We start from the raw sequence: 20364 nt of genomic DNA on the forward strand, positions 1-20364 counted from the left end.
AAACATTGTTGCCCAATAGTTCTGAATTCAGCGCATATCACGTCGGCACGTTCAAATTAAACATGGAAATAAAGACTCTACTAAATACAATTTAACTGATGGGCACCAATATAGTGCAATAAAATCATATGCATATATTAACAGAGACAGGAATACACATCAGTAAATCTGATATGAGGTAACACATGAATTACGTGAAACCATAGTTATGTACAACAAGATTTGTGCTTGGTATGGTTATTCGGATTTGGCAATTTCCTTTGCCTCTACGATAAAATGGCCGAAGACTAAATGAGCAGTAATTTTTGTTTCGTAATTTCCGAGTTCTATTCGAAAGGGAAATGTACGTAGGAATAAAAGAGTGATTATATGTTATTAGAAGTAATTATTCTGGTATCGCATCCTACGACAACGCGATAATAGGCGCGATATTATGTAATTTGTGTGTAATAACCTCTTTATCATATATGGTTGCAAAATCTGTATCTGCTTTAAAACAAATTCAGATGATTTCATTGCAAATATAGTTATTCCCTTAGGAAATAGATGTGGCGTGCATTTTGAGCAACACGCAGACACAAACTTTTGGTCAAGATTTATTAACATTTCATAGTTGATTTTACAATCACTCAATTACAAATTGTCAGAGCAATTTTGTTGCTTCTGACCCCTTATGAAGTTTATTAAATTATTTTTGATTTTGGATATACCAGTCCAAATAATGAAATGTCTGAGTGAACGTAAATACAAAGATATATCGTTCCAAACGTTATGCGGTAATTTGCTGTGTTCAGTTTTCAATTTCAAAACCCCCTTGTTTTCTCTTTTATTACTTGTTTTTAGTGGTCCGTTGAACACTAGCTAGAACATGCCAATATGCAAAATATACGGTTGGTCAGTTTGAATGAACAGTCGTGTGTACATTGTGGGCGAGTTGTCAAGGCGTGTAATAAGTTCAGGACGCACATTTGTCTGTTTCACTGAAGGGTTAGATGGGCAAAACGTATGTATGATTTTGTTACACACAACATTGTTCCTCAGCCGTCTACTCCTAATTCAGCAACATTCGGATGATTTTAATGTAACTGAAAATTGGAACTTCATGGGGCGGAGATCCGGGATTATTATGCTCTGATCATCAGTTATATATATATGTTAAATTCAACCTATGTAATTATTTGCATTCGTTACTATAGTAACGGGTTTTTGCCTTTTCTTTGCATAATCGATGAGATCATTCTAGTCACGATTCGTTCTCATGTTCAGTAGATTTAAAATCACAACCTATCGAACATGAAATTCGAGATTCAGATATGCGGGTTCGACAATTTCGTATAAAAATTTACGTTTACCGCAATCCGCAATTGATTTGGAAGTCTAGGAACAGGTTCTGTAGCAGGTATACTATGTTTTCTGACTTATACTGCAAAAAACATTGCATTCATTTTGAAGTCATTTGCGTAATTCTGAAATTTGACCCAATATAGAATCATAGTGTCTTTCATTACGCGCTTTGTATTTTGCACCCTGCTGTGGGTCATTCACATTTGGAGTCTACTTCTAAACACGGAAAACTGATGTGTTCATTTAACCACGGGATACATCGTTAAATACGCTATCGGCGTATTCAGGCAGTTAAAACGCTGGAATAATACAATGTGAGATACGTGGTTATATCTAATATATCATGGCAGTTTGGTGCAATAAAACAGTGTAATATTTTGTTTATATATTCACACTATGTAATAACAAACCAAATAAATTATTATTTTGAATTACATTAATTTCAACATCCTTGGCAGGTTCAGCTAAAAGCGATATAAAGATATATATATATATATTGGATCACATTTCAAACTCTCCCAACCTCCACTTCTCGGCGCAAAATGTGAAATATGTACATGGGAATATCAAACCAATGAAATTCGCGTCCTTACAATAGCAGGATTATTAAACTAGTGTGTTAATTTCATGGAAATTACTATACGAGTTTAATAAATCCGATATTGTAACGTCACTCATAGGATATCCTCTATTACTATATATATTCTAGAAGTCAGTGAATTTATTATCTATTTTGGAAACAACGACCTTGTAAAGATGCAATGTTAGATCTTATCTATTTCATCTATTACAACTGGAAACGTTTGACGAACCATGTTTGATTGCGCAATGTTTTGTATAAATTACAGTGTACAGTCACAGTTATATTTCCTTGGCGCTCAAACAGCTAACTGAATTCTAAGCAGGGGTTATATAGGTAAGGGTAATAGTGGCTGTGATATCTACAACTAGTTGAGATATGTCACAAATGATGTATACATCTGTGTAGTGTAACAGTAGTGTAGCCAGCTAATACTTTATAACACTGAATCCTTTTTGAAAACTTAGTCTTTATCAGTGTGTTTTTATCTATTCAAACCCTGAGTGGATTAGTCTCACAGAAAGGAAGAGCAGCCTCGTCGCTTTCTTACATTTTAGATCACAAAAGGTAAGTGATGGCATATGTTTTTATTTACAATGAATACACGCAAAATTATTAATGGGTATTTGGTCAGCATTAAATTGTGATTTCGTGGCGATATTACATGTCTAACCGAATTCTTGTGTCTTATGGGGAAAAGGCAAGGATGTGTATACATACGTTATCACATACTTGTATATTGTACGTACATCGATTGTAAACACATCAAGTACAACATTGTAGTTAGTCATCAGATGTCTGGCAAACATTTATTATCAAATAGCAATAACACAGTGAAGCTCAGGCATCGAATGATGACACAGGATATTAAAACGGCTTTTTTTGTATTTAAAACAAAAATTTTATTTGGATCTTTGTAAAGAAAATTACACATCTCATATTCCTGCTTTGTACAATAAATTTATGCAAAATAAAATCCACAAATTATGAAGCGACCTGGACCATTTTTTTCAGTAAATTCCCCCATTTCTTAATATGAGTATTTAGCTTATTTCTTCTAACAGCTATATTATACTCAATTTCTTGAAAATACTGTACATATTTGTTGTAAGCAATAAAATCTGGATTCTGATTATTATACTTACACAAATATATGAAACGTTTTGCAACCAAAATAAGGAAATTTGCTAAGTATGTATAAGATTCATCCCCAAGTAGTATTTGTTGTGCATCCGGAGATGCATGAAGACCTAGATTTCTACCCAAAGCATATAACAAGTGTATGATATATTGAATTCTGGACATTGTCATAGTTTTAATGATTATTATCTTCCCTGATAAGGTCAGATCTATGGATTTCCAAAAGTTGAGACTTTTTTTCATATTTTCTATTACATTGGCTAGATTAAGCTTCAAGGATGCATCCATTTCATGTGAAAATATACACCAACAATCTTATCTAGCTGAGTTGGCCATCTGATAGGGAGTGGTTTTGACATGTTGTTCTTACATTTTCCTAACCACAATGCTTTATTTTTATCCATGTCAATCTTTAGACCTGATGAAAGTGAAAATGTTTCAATCAAATCTAGTAACTTCATCTACAAATGCCACATATTTCACTTCAGTTTCTGCACATGTGATACCACTAATTTTATTTTTTAGAGCGTACCGAAATTAACAGCATTTCACGTGCTACAATAAAAAGCATGGGTGTCTCACTCCCTTGTGTAAATCAAAATAACCTGTGCTACTACCTTTGTTCATAACACAACTCATAATATTAAAATACAGAGTTTTCATCCACTAAATAAAATGTTCACCAAAGTTAAAGGCTTCCAAAGATCTAAACAAAACGTGCCATTCCAGAGAATCAAAAGCCTTCTCAAAATCAACAGTTAGGCCACACCGACTTAATTTTATGGATGACATCCACGCGCGCATTAGTTTTCGCCTGTTCTCAAAAAAAAAAAAAAATCTCCGACGACGAGTCAGCACAGATCGGTTTTCTGTCCGGAACTTGCCGACTCATATTGTCGCAAAGCGCCGGCTTGTCGTAAAACTTTTTTTGGACTATCTAAAAACGTGCCAATTTTGTCGTAAATGATCTTCTGCACATGCGTATTGCGTTACCGGGAATACGTGAGTATAACAGTTCAGAGGAAAAACTGAGGGATTGTTGTAGACTGGTACGCAATTGACGTCGTCCAGGGAGATGTGAAGTTTACACAGCTATACGAGAGATTGGTTAAAGCTAACCCCTACTGTGTAGAGAGGAGCAAGCAAGGACTTTTCTGTATCATTGCAATTTTTTGTTAGTTATTGTCATAAAGTAGTGATATGTACATTCCGCCTTGACTTGACTGAAAATGATGTTCATGTTGTACCTTGAATGCAGTGTTTTTGACTGAAGGTACTTCATCATGACTACATGTACTAGAGCTTGTCTGAAATGGATATACCTGTGACAGTAATACAGTACGAGATGTGTATATCAACATGTGTCTCCTACAAATAAAGACGTCTTGTTTTTTTGATACATTGTGTTCTGTGGTTCAATTCGTAATAGCAGCTCCGTAGTCCTGTGGTTTTAGCAGGATTTTTTTTTACAGCATTTTTTTTCGCCCTCTCGCATTAGTTTTGGGGTCTCCAGAGGATGTCATTCATAAAATTAAATCAGTGTGGCCTTAAAAGAATTCCTGGTAAATTACATTCATCTGTGTAGTCCATTACACCATCGATGAGTCGCACAACATCCCCAATATCCCTATTTTTGACAAATGCCGATTGTGTCTTATGAATTATAAATGGTAACACTTTTTCCAATTTTATAATCAATATTTAACAATGATATTGGTCTCCAATTTTTTTATAAACTGTCTATCTTTACCCTTTTTTCCAGCAATGTTATCACGCCCTGTCTCTAAGATGGTGAAAATTCACCCTTCTCTAAGGCAAAATTAAGGGAATTAACAACATATGTACCAACCAATGGTTAAAACTCTTTATAAAAATCTGATGAAATACCATCATTGCCAGAACATTTATTTGATGCAAATGACTTCAGTGCAACATATGCCTCATCCAGGGTAATGAGACCCTCACAGATATCCGATTGCTCTGTTGTTAATTTTGGGATATTAGAATTCTGAAGAAAATCTATACCCATCCCAGGATCGGAACCTTTAAGAGTGGAGGAATACAATTGCTCATAAAATAACCAGATTTCTTTGTCAATTTTGGCCGGATTGCTGATTAATGTATTATTGCTTCCAATAATTTTATTGATCTGAGATCTCGTTTGATTTTCAAGCTGCAAAAAATAATTATTGTTTTTCTCACCAAACTCCAATTTGAATGTGACATAATAATACATCCTTCTGCAGCATAATTATACTTGTGTTGCAATGCATCCCTGACACTCTCAATTTGTTGGGCATCTACAGTTGTTTGGTCAACAATGAGATTCAATTCACTTAGCTCTTTTTCTAGTTGGGCTACCTTTGACCTGCGTTCCTTTGCTTTTCTCTTACTGAACTCAATTGATGCCTGTTTGATCTTGTATTTGATCCAATCCCATTTCACTCCATCGTCTGTTAGATCACTGCCTTCAGTTACCCAAGTATTAAATTTATCGTTGATTAATTCAAAATATTCAGTATCATGCAACAAACTGTTATTTATTTTCCAATATGATGGTCCCCTCTTAGTTTCATCTCAGGATAATTCCAAAATTATTTCCACATGATCTGAAAATGCGCAAGATTCAATATCTGCTTGTAATGTGTCACAGATTAAAAAAAATCTATCCTACTTTGAATAGTTACTGGGTGAAAACGTTTCCATGTATATTCTTGCTTATCTATGTTCATTACTCTCCATACATCGATCAAATCGAAAGCCTCAGAGTTCAATGGATTAAGTCCAAGGTTTAGGATTTCCACCCCGTCTATCTGATTGAGTGTCTAGAGCATTGTGGTCACCACCCCATACAAAATGTGCATCCGGATCAGAAGCAAACTGCCTGAGCTTTTCAATTATTTCTTTAAGAAAGTTCACATGGTTTGTTTGGTCATTGGATGCGTACGAATTGACAAGTATAATGTGTTTCTCTGCTACATGAGCATCAATAATCAAGTATCTGCCCTCTGGATTCGCACACACATTTTGCATGTCATAATCACTATTTCTAACTATTGTAAGAACCCCTCTACTGCTGTTAGTCCCATGCAAGAACACTATGTTAACCAGTATCTGTCTATCCCAATATTTTGTAAATTTATTACTACTATATGTCTCTTGTAACATTATAATATCTGCCTTAGTATTAGTTAGCCATCTAAATACAATCTTCCTTTTATTGTAGTTACCAAGTCCCCTCACATTTAGCGACAATATTTTCAAGTTAGACATTGATTGCATAATAAATTGCATTTCCTTTGTATTACGAATATTAAGCAGGTTTTAAAAAGGTTTTGTGATCCATAATATTTGTAATTTTTTAAAACACAACACAAAAACACCAATAACATTGGGGTGACGTTAACCTCCATGCTAACAAGAACCCAAACAACTAACCAAAAGACAAACAAACCCAAAAGGCAAGTCCTTACCATAATAAGGACTAGCAATACCCCCACAGAGGCCTAATCAACAAACCCATAAACATCATAAAATGCTAATCAAACAGACGAATGTTACCATTAGCCCCAGACAAAACTTATCCCTTCAAGGGTAAACATCTACTTTGTTTTAACCCAGCATACATAATCTTTAATGTTACCTGTCCCGTGAACATTGTTTGATAATTGGTTCTATAGTTTGCTCTTAGAGGGTCTACTGTCCAACTATAACATTTTTCAGCGAGTTCATGGTAATGCTGTGCTCTTGATTTCAACCATGTTAAACTCTTTCAAACAACAATTTCAGTCATTCTGTTCTTCATATGGTTTCTCATCAATAAACAGTGTGCCATTCTGGAACCTTGGTTTTTTCCCCTCGCTGTAGGCTTTCTCCATAATTGTTAGCATTTCCCGCCTTTTATTTTAATCATGTTGACACCAATCTTTCTTCACATATATCGCAGATTCTCCCAATACTTTTCTGAATTTAAACAGTATGCTCCTTCTAACCGGACGATATAAAAATTTGGCTATGACAGGACGAGGTCTTCTTTGCTTGTCGATTTTATGCGGCCATGCTGGGACCCGATGGGCATTTTCGACGGCGTGTGGATCCATTCCAAATTTATCTTGAACTATTTCCCTGATCTTTTTCAATTCTTTGCCTTCCCCGTCTTCCTGAATACCATAAAACCTTAGATTGTACCCATGCGAATACGGCAACATTTTGATATTCTCGTTTTGAATCGTTCCGTTCTCACTGCGCAGATGTTTCACTTCTGCTTTCAGGTCCTTCATCTCTCGGGTAATTTCATGAATCCCCGTTACATTTGATGTCACTGACTGGTCTAAGTCTCTCTGTTTCTGTTCTATAGATTCTATTCTCTGGACCAACTTAGCCACATCTTTGAATCCTTCAACTACAGTATGTTTTAGCTTACTCACATCTTTAAAACCCTCGGTCACGATTCTTGTTAGGTTTTCAATGGGCCGAACGTCATTGCGTCATCACTCGATTCGTTTCCTACGCCATGTTGGTCTCCTGTGGCAAAACTGTAATCTTCTTTTGGTCTACCGCTTTCTTATCTTTATCTTTTTCTTTCCACCACCGGGCATTCTTGTTCTTGGTATATTTATAGTACCGCTAAAGTACTTTACATCTGTGAGAGAATATTTCTCTCGTATGAATTTGTAAATATCCGGGAGCTAACAGCAGACTACCGAAGCTACACGAATAACATCACGTGACCATTAATCTAAAACGGTTTATTTATCTTTATCTTCAGTTTATATATGTAAGTATAGGCTAAAAACACACAATATCGAAATGTATGTAACCTCAGGCGCTTCAAGCAATATTATGTAAGTAGTTTAAGGGCTAATTTTATACGCAAAATAAATTTTTCAAATCAATAGTCATGGAAACTGTTACTAAAGAACGTCGATTTATGTTGTCTTCAAGTAATGAACGGAATCGAAATTACAGACATTACAGACATTTACGCACATGGAAATATATTATTCGAATCAGTGTGTTCGTCTCCAGATACCAAGCAATATTTTCGCAGACAGGCATTGATTTGATTCTTTCAAAGCAACAATAACTTATTTAATTGATTGAAAACAAACAAAATATATGTTCTGCCATTTTAATTATGGAGACATTGTAACTGAAAAAAGAATTATTATCCACTAACCTGTGTCGTCACACACGTTTTAGTGAGAAATTTCTTTCTCTGTGCCTGCCAATTTCAGGTAACTTGGTAGAGACGATTTCATTAAGTGTAATAAAGTACTTAAAACATGAATGGAATAATAATCTGTTTAAGACTGTGGGGCGAGATCGCGAATTAAAATCATTTTAAATGAATCACCTAAACTAATAGAGTTTTATTACTTATTTCTACGTATTGGCCAAAATAACCAAATCCCTTGATTTATATTTATTTATAAGCAATACAATTGGCGTTGCTATAGAATTAACATTCATTATTTTGAATTACACATTTAAATATCGTAATATTTTATTGTTACATTCAGACATAGGTTACACTATATGAGATGTGTTTTCAGGGCGTAACTCCCCGATGTTCTGATGTATTAATTACATTATATAATGGCTGATTTAATTCAGATTATAGTAGTCGGCAAAGTCAACATAATTCCCCATATAATAATTCTCTAATTTCCTCCACCTCTTGACACCATCACTCAGTAGCCAGCACCACGCCTGCTTTACGGCTTAATTTCTCTAAATTACTCAACAATAACAGCAGTGAAACTTCAGGGGCAGAAATTATAACATGCAGCGGAGAATCGTTGGCCAGTAACTCAATTACTTTTACTTCATTACGGCTTCAAATCACCAACAGTTACGTCATCGCTACTCCCGCTGTGATCTTTATCAATGAATAAATTGGGAAATCACTGGCTTCTATACATAATGCTTCGTATCTTGACATTTGTTTTAAATGTTGGCATACAGTACCATACTCTTGAATCAACGATTCCATTTGCCAGAGTTATCGTTGTATACAGTTTCATTCTCTGTTACGCACACGTAATTTGCATATGCCGAGGCGCATAATGACTACATTTTATGTGGTTATCAATAGTCACTTTTATATAATAGTCACTTTACATATTACCCCCCCCTCCCCCAAGCAGTGTTTGCATGTATGCGCATATTCCTTTGTCTGTTGGCATGATAACTAACAAACGTGTCTTTGATGCAAGGACAAATCCATTGGTATATTGGTATAGATGTTGGCCCAGGGAATAGTAATTTCAAGAATAACTTTTTTTTTTATTTATAACGGAAAAGGTTATTGATTGATTCTCATAAAAAGTTGATGCCCTGGACATACGAGTAATCGAAAATTTATTTGATACCATGGTAACGGTAATGAGTAATATTAATTGAAAGTAACCATATGCAAATTAATAAGCAAAATAGTTAAAAAATATGATAGAGAAAGAAACGTTGTTTTGATATTGACAATCACAACGCAATACACATGGCGGTACCAGCATGACGTAATCGAAATAAGTCAAGAAACCCATTGTACGATATAACGCCCCGCTACGCCATGTCTAACCATGTAACATTACTCTCCGCCACGCCATGTCTTACTGTACTACATTACTCTTTGCCATGCTATGTCTTCAAGTTACCATGTCACATTACCCTTTGTCACGGCATGTCTTACCATGCCACATTACCTTTCGCAGCAGCATGTATTACTGTGCCACATTACTCTTCACCATGCCATGTCTTATCATGCCACATTACCCTTCGCCACGACTTACCATGCCACATTACCCTTCGCCACGCCATGTCTTACCATGCCACATTACCCTTCGCAATGGCATGTCTTAACATGCCACATTACCCTTCGCCACGCCATGTCTTAACATGCCACATTACCCTTCGCCACGCCATGTCTTACTGTGCCACATTACCCTTCGCCACAGCATGTCTTACCATGCCACATTACTCTTCGCCATGCCATGTCTTACTATGCCACATAACCCTTCGCAACGCCATGTCTTACTGTGCCACATTACCCTTCGCCATGTCTTACCATGCCACATTACCCTTCGCCACGCCATGTCTTACCATGCCACATTACCCTTTGCAACGGCATGTATTACTGTGTCACATTACCCTTCGCCAGGCCATGTATTACTGTGTCACATTACTCTTCGCCACGCCATGTCTTACTGTGCCACATTACCCTTCGCCACGGCATGTCTTACCATGCCACATTACTCTTCGCCACGCCATGTCTTACTATGCCACATAACCCTTCACAACGGCATGTATTACTGTGCCACATTACTCTTCGCCATGCCATGTCTTATCATGCCACATTACCCTTCGCCACGACTTACCATGCCACATTACCCTTCGCCACGCCATGTCTTACCATGCCACATTACCCTTCGCAATGGCATGTCTTAACATGCCACATTACCCTTCGCCACGCCATGTCTTAACATGCCACATTACCCTTCGCCACGCCATGTCTTACTGTGCCACATTACCCTTCGCCACAGCATGTCTTACCATGCCACATTACTCTTCGCCATGCCATGTCTTACTATGCCACATAACCCTTCGCAACGCCATGTCTTACTGTGCCACATTACCCTTCGCCATGTCTTACCATGCCACATTACCCTTCGCCACGCCATGTCTTACCATGCCACATTACCCTTTGCAACGGCATGTATTACTGTGTCACATTACCCTTCGCCAGGCCATGTATTACTGTGTCACATTACTCTTCGCCACGCCATGTCTTACTGTGCCACATTACCCTTCGCCACGGCATGTCTTACCATGCCACATTACTCTTCGCCACGCCATGTCTTACTATGCCACATAACCCTTCACAACGGCATGTATTACTGTGCCACATTACTCTTCGCCATGCCATGTCTTACCATGCCACATTACCCTTCGCCATGTCTTACCATGCCACATTACCCTTCGCCACACCATGTCTTACCATGCCACATTACCCTTCGCAACAGCATGTATTACTGTGCCACATTACTCTTCGCCACGCCATGTCTTACCATGTCACATTACCCTTCGCCACGCCATGTCATACTGTGCCACTTAACCCTTCGCAACGACATGTATTACTGTGCCACATTACTCTTCGCCACGCCATGTCTTACCATGCCACATTACCCTTCGCCACGCCATGTCTTACTATGCCACATTACCCTTCGCAACGACATGTATTACTGTGCCACATTACCCTTCGCCACGCCATGTATTACTGTGCCACATTACTCTTTGCCACACCATGCCTTACTGTGCCACATTACCCTTCGCCACGCCATGTCTTACTGTGTCACATTACCCTTCGCCACGACATGTCTTACTGTGTCACATTACCCTTCGCCATGCCATGTCTTACTATGCTACATTACCCTTCGCCACTCCATGTCTTACTGTGCCACATTACCCTTTGCCACGCTATGTCTTACTGTGCCACATTACCCTTTGCCACCATGACGCCATGTCTTACTGTGCCACATTACCCTTCGCCACGCCATGTCATATTATCAATCGCCACGCCATGTCTTACTGTGCCACATTACCCTTCGCCACCGTGACGCCATGTCTTACTGTGCTACATTACCCTTCGCCACACCATGCCTTACCATGCCGTATTATCATTCGCCATGCAACGTTTTTCTAGGCAGCACTCTTCCTTGGTGGTCATAGTTAGTCGCTCGATTATTACACTGTCATGGGAGACAATTCTGTATTTGCTTATGAATCTCGTTAATTCATTACTTAATCTCAGCAGCATGGCAAACGTTGAAATTTTGCTATATATGTTTCTTCAAATCTGCAGTGTGTTACCATAGCAATGAGCTACAAGGTGAGTTTACTGTTTTGAAATGAGTTTGGTACACTGTTCAAAAATGAGGTGTGCAGTATTTTGCAAAACGCTGTATCAGTAGTAGAAATAATGTGTTTATGATCGTCTCAAGTTTTGTCTCCAACTTGTCTCATACTTTATCTCTCATCCGCTGTCTGTCTTTGTTTACTAATATGATGTTATTATGAGAATCCCGAAAAGTACGCACTTAGGCAGTAAGATGATTAAATCGACGAATACATAGCGGTCAATGTAATTATTAAGTGCCCGAGTGCATACTTTGCGTGATAACCTTGTTGCCCGAAAATCCAACGAAAAGTATTCGTGTCTGAGACATTGTTTAATTGAGTGCTGTTATTTATAGCGCCCTGAGGTTTGTAGTTTGAGTCTAAATTACCAATGATCGTTAAAACTGACGTAACATTTCTACGTGTACCATTTCGTACATCATGATAACACAGCTGAGGTTTCCGGTGGGATTGTAAAAAAAAACATAATTGTTATAATAACTGACACTAAGATGAACCGATGTCTTAAATGTCTACATGTCACATGAATTTAATTTCGATGTGGAAAAATTAAAATTTAAAAATTAAAGAACAAGCCAAACGTGATCGTCTAAGATTGTGAGTTATACAGTAAAACTATTTCTTTTTGAATGAACATGTCAAATCAATCAATCAATCTTCAAGATTAATGAAATCAGTTGCATTTTTCATTAGGATTCTCGAACTGTGTGGTATTGTAAAGGTTTCCAGTCAGAGTTAAATTATCTAAGCAGTCAATGTTCTCAAGCCTCGTCCATCGATACTTCACCTGTGCCAAGGACATTCCATGAACTTGAATGCCCTTACAAAGTTGAGCATAATTCTATATATATTCCATCCGATTGCGATTTAAATCAAAGCTTCTTTGTGATTAAGGGTTTCCTAGGAACACATAACATTGTGAGCGATAAGTGATCCAATCAATGGCGATTACCAATGAACTATTGAGTAGAATTCAAGTATTGAACATTGAGATAATCAACCTTGATAATTCCTAAGCGACCTTATTAAATTTGTTCATTAGCGATTCTCCAATTATACATTTGACTGTCTACTTAATTACTGTTTATTTGAACGTTTAATTATACGCATTATACAGGTTAATATTTGATTCTTTAGTGCACCACGTCTTCACATAGGCATATTGTTGTATTTTATAATAATTTCTATTATTTACATAGATGGAGGATTATACGAGTGTATGTTTTTATAGCGTATACATATCACATAAACTAGACATATGATACATATTTGTATCATGATGCGTGTTTTGAAGCACGAGCTTTTTCAGCGTCTGGTAATAAAAAATAGTAGGTATTTCACAAATTATGCTATTCTATAAAGCAAATTCCAAAGGCCAGATGATGTACGCATATATGAAAGACTGTCTAATTGTCAGTCTAATGTGACAACTTCAGTATGCATATTTCAACGTCATTTTGTAAGTTTGTGCAAACATTCTTCTTAGGTATGCAAATTATTCCATGACATAATAAACTTATAAGGCTCAACATACAATTATTGCAATTTTATGGATATAATTTATATATATATATATTTTTTGGTAGTTAGGTAGATAAATTATTTCCAGGTTGATATTACGTAACGCATTTGACAGAACTTGGTTGCAGACACATGTTCCATCATTTTCGTTTCCATCGTATTTAGTGTCGCGTACGACTTGTTTGCCACTTCCGTGTCACTGAGAATGTTCTAGAACCGTACTGTATCTGGGTGGAATATTCTAGATTTTTAGAAACTGGTTGAATAGGTAATAGAACACTGTAGAGGCAATAGAAGGTAATGGAACATTCTAGAAATTTGTAGTAAGTTCCAGACTCATTATGTAAGCTGATGTAATGGTCTATTTATAGACAGTGTGGGTATATATAGGGGAGTTATTCAGCACTGAGATCAGATCGGAGATCTCGTTGAATTGTATTGGAGTTTAAGTATCTAGTTATTGGAGTAGTGGAGTTTTACCGCTTTATTGTACTTGATGTTTGCAGAGTATAATAATACCAGTACCAGTTGAAACCTCATCTGTTGGCTCCGTGTTCGTATGTTATCATCGCCGCCAGGGAAGTCTTTCTGTTACTGTTGCCATTTTGGTATTTGAACCATCACACCTGTACTATACCAAATACGGTAATATTACGTTGCGTGTCCGGGAACAGTGAAGACATATAGAAGAAAACATGGCCAGCGAGATGAAAGATATGTCGAAACAAGAGTTGATGGAATGGGCGGATGAACTGGGAATGACTAGAGAAGACAAGAGGGAATTTATTTTGGAGCAACTGAGTTCTCAGCGGGCTGACAAACAAGCGGCGAGGGAAGAGAGAAAGGCAAAAATGGTAGTGGAAGCAGAGGTGAGGAAAATGGAGATTGAGGAAAGAAAGGAAAAGTTACCGCTGGAAGCGGAAGCAGGCGAAAGAGAATTTGAGTTGAGGAAATTAGAGCTGCAAGCAGCAATGCCGGGGCTCCAACAGGCTGATTTTGGCGGTCAACGAAATGTGGTCAGTGATGCAAAGTCACCAAAGTTGCCTGCATTTGTTGATGATAAGGATGAACTTGATAGTTATTTATTGCGGTTTGAGAGGTTTGCAACGAATGCGAGTTGGCAGAGAGATGGATGGGGCACAAAATTGAGTGCGCTGTTGACTGGTAGAGCACTGGAAGTATATTCTAGGATGTCCGACAGTGATGCAGTTGACTATGATCGTGTGAAGGTGTCGCTGTTGACAAGATACGATTTCACAGAGGATGGGTACAGGAAGCGATTCCGTGAAATCAAACCTGAAAGTTCCGAGAGTCCTGACCAGTTAATTCTTCGGCTTAAGAATTATTTTGCTAAATGGGTTGAGTTGTCAGGCACTGCAGCAACATATGATGGTGTTACCGACCTGATGGTGAAGGAACAGTTTATTGGTGCCTGTACAAGAGATCTTGCAGTTTATCTTAAAGAGTTGGCAGTAATAGCAAAGCAGTACCTAGTGGCACATGGTCGACAGTTATCCACGAAGGACCAGGTGAGGTTTAATGATAATAAGACTGCCATTAGAAATACTGATGTGGGACAGGGCAGTAGTATCCGGTGTTTTGTATGTCAGGGTGTTGGTCATCGAGCAGTACAATGTCCATCCCGCGTTACTGATGTCAACCATGACAAAGGTAAACAGTGCCTTCAGTGTGGTGCCATGGGACATGTGACTAAGTTCAGCCATGGTGGACAACACAGGGGTCAAGAAAGAAAGAGTGTCATACCCAGCACTACTACTGGTACAGTTGCAGTGGTTAAAGAGGAGTCTAATATCAGTACTAGCTGTGCTGTTAAAATTAACAGTGATGTGCCTAAAATGATTGAGAAGGACCATTTGTTATTAGCATCGAGGGAGCAGTTAAAGGTTGTGAATGGTGCATGTATGAAACAGAGTGGTGTTGTGGAGGACAGGACTTTGCCTGTGGGTCAAGGGAAGGTTGGTGACACAGCTGTGACCATGTTGAGAGACACTGGGTGTAATGGCATTATAGTCAAGAAGAGCTTGGTACCAGATGACCAGTATACAAAAAAAGATGGGTCATATATTGATGGTTGATCGTACTGTAAGAAGGGTTCCAGTCGCCATGGTGGAAATTGATACGCCATATTTGAGAGGCAAGGTTGAAGCATTATGTGTGCATGACCCAAACTATGAGTTAATTGTTGGGAATGTGCCCGGAGCAAGACCACCAGATGACCCGAATCCAGTGTGGATCGTGAGTGGAGCAGTAACAACCAGAGCGCAAGCGAAGAAACCTGGTAAGGTGAAGCCGCTCAAAGTGTGTGATGTAAAGACTGGAGCACATGTAACAAAAGACAAATTAATCGAGATGCAGCAAGCAGACACATCGTTGAAGAAGTATTATAATAAGAGAGAACCAGAAGTGAGAGGGCACCATACAACCGAGTTCCAGGTATATGGAGGCTTGCTATATCGTGTGTATCAGGATGGTTCAGTTCCAGGAGGCAAGACGGTACGTCAAGTGGTTGTGCCGAAACTGTTGAGGACTCGTGTTATGGAGATTGCCCACGATTCGATATTTGGTGGACACATGGGGATAAAGAAGACAGAGGACCGGATTGTGACTAGCTTTTATTGGCCTGGGTTACATCAAGATGTTACCAGTTTTTGTAGGTCGTGTGATGTGTGCCAGAAGACTGTTTCAAAGGGATCAGTTGTGAAGGCCTCATTAGGTAAGATGCCTTTAATTGATATGCCATTCAAGCGTATGGCTATAGATTTGGTTGGACCAATTACGCCAGCCAGTGACGGGGGTCATCGATACATCTTAACTATGGTGGACTATGCTACAACGGTATCCAGAGGCGGTTCCACTTAAAAATTAGATACGGAGACTGTAGCCGAGGCGTTGATTGACTTGTATAGCCGATTGGGGGTTCCAGAAAAAGTACCAAGTGACATGGGGACTCAGTTTGTGTCAGAATGCATGCAAGAAGTATCAAGATTGCTCAGCATTAAGAGACTGATGTCTACGCCCTATCTGCAATGGACTCGTGGAAAAGTTTAATGGTACTTTGCAGAAGATGTTAAAGCGGTTGTGCCATGAACAACCAAGGCAATAGCATCGGTATATTAGTGCTTTACTCTTCTCATATAGAGAGGTATCACAGGAGTCAACTGGTTTTTCCCCATTTGATCTGTTGTATGGTTGAAAGGTTAGAGGCCCAATGAAGATCCTTAAAGAGTTATGGACCAAAGAAAGCGATACTCCTGAGATAGTTAATAGTTACCAGTATGTGTTTGAGTTGAGAGAACGGTTAGAACAGACTTTAGAGATTGCTCGAGAGGAATTACAGAAGGCACAGAACCGATACAAGTGTTACTATGATCGTAAAACGAAGAAGCGAGTGCTTAAGGAAGGAGATAAGGTGTTAATTTTGCTGCCAACTGACAACACCAAGCTGTTGATGCAGTGAAAAGGTCCATATATGGTAGAGCAGGTAATAGTCGAAAACGATTATCAAGTGAGGGTAGGTGACAGTGAAGACGTATCATGTAAATATGTTAAAGTTGTATGTTGAGCGGGAGACGTCACCTCAACCAGATGTAAGTGAGACAAGTTACTCACCAAATACGGACATAGACCTGATGAATGCTGTGCGCGCAGCTACAGCGGGGTGCAACGAGACAGATGAAGAGAATGCTGTAGACGAAGATGATCTTCTAGAGTTAGGAACTTGTAAACCCTAGGAGTCAGGTAAAGATGTTCAAATTGGTACAGACCTGACAGAACACCAGAGAAAAGAACTGGTGGGTTTAGTCAATACTTATGATAAGGTGTTTACTGACTTGCCAGGAAAGACCAAGATAATCAGTCATAAGATTGATCTGACAAATGATACACTAATACGATATAAGCCATACTCACTACCATATGCAATTAGGGAGAACCTTAGGCAAGATATTGAAGATATGTTTAAAATGGGAGTAATCAGGAAGTCCACATCACCCTATGCGTCACCGGTGGTTATTGTAAAGAAGAAGGATGAATCAAATCGCATATGTGTAGACTATAGGAAATTAAATAAGGTCACTGTAACCGACCCTGGGCCAATGGTAACAACAGGGGCTACATAATAGTAAGTTCCTGTCAAAAATTGATTTAAATAAGGGTTATTGGCAGATACCAGTAGCTGAAGTAGATATGCCAAAGACAGCATTTGTTACTCTCGATGGAACTGATGAATTTTTAAAGATGCCATTTGGAATGAAGAATTCGGGAGCTACTCTGGTGCGGGGAATCGGGAAATTATTGTCAGGTATGGAGGGGGTTGGAAGCTATATAGATGACCTGATAGTTTATTCAAGCTGCTGGGATGAGCATGTTCAAGTATTATCTGAGTTGTTACGAAGACTGAGGGCAGCGGACATAACAGCTAGACCATCCAAGTGTGTTCTGGGTGCAACATCAGTAGAATTCCTGGGTCATGAAATTGGACACAATTGGGTGAGTCCAAGTCACAACATGAAGAAAATTCGAGAAGCGCAAAGACCGGCGACCAAGAAAGGTGTCTGATCATTCTTTGGGCTGGTCAATTACTACAGAGACCACATCCCCTTATTCGCAACTATTGCAGCACCCCTGAGTGACCTACTAAGGAAAGGACAACCCAACAAAGTTGTATGGGGAGAGGCCCAGGAGAAAGCATATAACATTTTGCGGGAATACTTTTTGGGCAAACAAATTATGAAGTTGCCAGACCCACAGAAACCATGTGTGTTGCGGACGGACGCGTCTCAGGTAGGAATTGGAGCAGTACTTATGCAGAATCATGGTGAGAAGCTTCATCCACTTGCTTATTCAAGTAAGAAGTTGTCCGATGCAGAAAAGAACTATTCAACTGTTAAGGGTAATGTTTAGCCATTGTATGGGGCGTGAATAAATTTCGCCTATATTTAGCCGGTGTGGAGTTCATTTTGCAGACGGATCATAAACCATTGTCTTACCTGGATAAAGCCAAGTTTTCAAATGACCGAGTGATGAGATGGGCGATGACTCAAGGATATAATTATCGTGTTGGGGATATTCCTGAATGTGGTGGCGGTCTACCTGAGTAGATTGATGGAACTGAGGAACTTTTTGAACAGAATAGTAGAATGTTATTCGTTTATGACTATATTTCATATTTTATTATATTCTACTGTATGTGATTTTCGAATTTATGTACTCAGAGCTTTATTCAGTTCGATTTTATATATTGTATTGTTGTTTTATTTGAAATTGTTATCGTATTCGTATTATTGACGTCGTTGCTAGTCATGTAATATTATATGTTATAATATTCTTGAGAGGGGAGGCATGTCGCGTACGACTTGTTTACCACTTCCGTGTCACTGAGAATGTTCTAGAACCGTACTGTATCTGGGTGGAATATTCTAGATTTTTAGAAACTGGTTGAATATGTAATAGAACACTGTAGAAGGCAATAGAAGGTAATGGAACATTCTAGAAATTTGTAGTAAGTTCCAGACTCATTATGTATGCTGATGTAATGGTCTATTTATAGACAGTGGGTATATATATAGGGGAGTTGTTCAGCACTGAGTTCAGATCGGAGGAGATCTCGTTGAATTGTATTGGAGTTTAAGTATCTAGTTATTGGAGTAGTGGAGTTTTACTGCGTTTATTGTACTTGATGTTTGCAGAGTATAATAATACCAGTACCAGTTGAAACCTCATCTGTTGGCTCCGTGTTCGTATGTTATCATCGCCGCCAGGGAAGTCTTTCTGTTACTGTTGCCATTTTGGTATTTGAACCATCACACCAGTACTATACCAATTACGGTAATATTACGTTGCGTGTGACATTTAGTTTACTGTTAACGTACTCGCCCTAATAACGAACACATATCTAATTTGCACTTATTGATTATTAATTTATTTTTCGGAAACCGTTGCAAATTTCCTCTTCTATTTCTACAGTACTCACCCAGATTCAATTATCTGTCTATCAATCTCACGTTTAGTTATTGCTGAACAGTTATATAAGAGTAACATAGTATACCAAGTATTATATGTAAGAGTAATATAGTATACCAAGTATTATATATAAGAGTAATATAGTATACCAAGTATTATATATAATAGTAATATAGTATACCAAGTATTATATGTAAGAGTAATATAGTATACCAAATATTATAATTCGCAGTGATAACATTGCATACACGAACACACATTTAATTTCGTCTTCGATTAAAGAACGTTTTTATTTGTATATAATATACTTGTACTATTTAACTTACGCAATGAAGATAACGTTAAAACACTTTTTCTGTTATAATATTGTATTTCTTCGATTGGATGTACAAATGCGTAGATGTTACAAAGTTAAAGCGCGGTAGTCGTCGCGCTGCGCATGTGCGAGATATATGGGTCTCATATAAACAAAGATGGCGACTTTGATTGTTGCGCAGATCAACGAGTACGAACTGAGACGTTAACAAGCTTTAATTAAGTAATTTTCATGTTATTGGAAGGTATCGAAGGAGTCACCGGCGATAATCAATGCAAGTCGCGTCCAGGTCAAACCTTATACCATTTGAAGAGCGCATTGGATTGTGGGAAAATCAATGTTTATCAACACAAATGTCGCACATGCGCAGCGCGACGACTACCGCGCTTTAAACAAGAATGGTGTGATTTATTATAAAGTGTCGGTTTAATTTTGACGAAATGATACTAACGTTTATGTGTATAGAGACTGTAAACAACACAGAGAAATCGTATGAATGATTCATGCTGCATTATTTCAATTCTATGTAAAACTGCAATAGTGTGTTCGTAATGAATAGATTTAT

At 38.2% G+C, this 20364-nt stretch overlaps 1 long non-coding RNA gene across 1 annotated transcript in view; it reads left to right on the plus strand.

Annotated features, from left to right (window-relative positions):
• The first annotated feature begins 2404 nt into the window (after nt 1-2404).
• LOC146739218 (uncharacterized) overlaps nt 2405-20364 on the plus strand; it is a 52183-nt gene continuing 34223 nt past the window's right edge. Inside the window, exon 1 of the long non-coding RNA XR_014930132.1 lies at nt 2405-2491. This is a non-coding gene — a long non-coding RNA (uncharacterized LOC146739218). The remainder of the gene's footprint in view (nt 2492-20364) is intronic.

The sequence above is a fragment of the Saccoglossus kowalevskii genome, chromosome 8 (genome assembly GCF_978046115.1).
Source record: "Saccoglossus kowalevskii chromosome 8, keSacKowa6.1, whole genome shotgun sequence".
Classification (NCBI taxonomy): Eukaryota; Metazoa; Hemichordata; class Enteropneusta; family Harrimaniidae; genus Saccoglossus; species Saccoglossus kowalevskii.